The sequence below is a fragment of the Palaemon carinicauda genome, chromosome 17, assembly GCF_036898095.1.
Source record: "Palaemon carinicauda isolate YSFRI2023 chromosome 17, ASM3689809v2, whole genome shotgun sequence".
Lineage (NCBI taxonomy): Eukaryota > Metazoa > Arthropoda > Malacostraca > Decapoda > Palaemonidae > Palaemon > Palaemon carinicauda.
In genome coordinates this window covers 18666033-18667688 of record NC_090741.1, presented here as the reverse complement: position 1 = coordinate 18667688, position 1656 = coordinate 18666033, and positions in this window count along the sequence as shown.

Sequence of the window (1656 nt, the reverse complement as noted above, 5' to 3'; positions counted from 1 at the left end):
TGCGTCACAATCGCTCGCCATTCATTCCTATTTCCAGCACGCTCTCTTGCCTCTCTCACATCTATCGTCCTATCACCCAGAGCTTTCTTCACTCCATCCATCCACCCAAACCTTGGCCTTCCTCTTGTACTTTTCCCATCAACTTTTGCATTCATCACGTTCTTTAGCAGGCAGCCATTTTCCATTCTCTCAACATGGCCAAACCACCTCAACACATTCATATCCACTCTAGCTGCTAACTTATTTCTTACACCCGTTCTCACTCTCACCACTTCGTTCCTAACCCCATCTACTCGAGATACACCAGCCATACTCCTCAGACACTTCATCTCAAACACATTCAATTTCTGTCTCTCCGTCACTTTCATTCCCCACAACTCCGATCTATACATCATAGTTGGTACAATCACTTTCTCATAAAGAACTCTTTTTACATTCATGCCCAACCCTCTATTTTTTACTACTCCATTAACTGGCCCCAACACTTTGCAACCTTCATTCACTCTCTGACGTCCATCTGCTTCCACTCCACCATTTGCTGTAACAACAGACCCCAAGTACTTAAACTGAACCACTTCCTCAAGTAACTCTCTATTCAACATGACATTCAACCTTGCACCACCTTCCCTTCTCGTACATCTCATAACCTTACTCATACCCACATTAACTCTCAACTTCCTTCTCTCACACACTCTTCCAAATTCTGTCACTAATCGGCCAAGCTTCTCTTCTGTGTCTGCAACCAGTACAGTATCATCTGCAAACAACAACTGATTTACCTCCCATACATGGTCATTCTCGTCTACCAGTTTTAATCCTCGTCCAAGCACTCGAGCATTCACCTCTCTCACCACTCCATCAACATACAAGTTAAACAACCACGGTGACATCACACATCCCTGTCTCAGCCCCACTTTCACAGGAAACCAATCACTCACTTCATTTCCTATCCCAACACATGCTTTACTACCTTTGTAGAAACTTTTCACTACTTGCAACAACTTTCCACCAGCTCCATATAACCTCATCACATTCCACATTGCTTCCCTATCAACTCTATCATACGCTTTCTCCAGATCCATAAACACAACATACACCTCCTTACCTTTTGCTAAATATTTCTCGCATATCTGCCTTACTGTAAAAATCTGATTCATACAACCCCTACCTCTTCTAAAACCACCCTGTATTTCTAAGATTGCATTCTCTGTTTTATCCTTGATCCTATTAATCATTACTCTACCATACACTTTTCCAACTACGCTTAACAAACTAATACCTCTTGAATTACAACACTCATGCACATCTCCCTTACCCTTATATAGTGGTACAATACATGCACAAACCCAATCTACTGGTACCATTGACAACACAAAACACATATTAAACAATCTCACCAACCATTCAAGTACAGTCACATCCCCTTCCTTCAACATCTCAGCTCTCACACCAGCCATACCAGACGCTTTTCCTACTCTCGTTTCATCTAGTGCTCTCCTCACTTCATCTATTGTAATCTCTCTCTCATTCTCATCTCCCATCACTGGCACCTCAACACCTGGAACAGCAATTATATCTGCCTCCCTAATATCCTCAACATTCAGCAAACTTTCAAAATAGTCCGCCCATCTTTTCCTTGCCTCCTCTCCTTTTAAC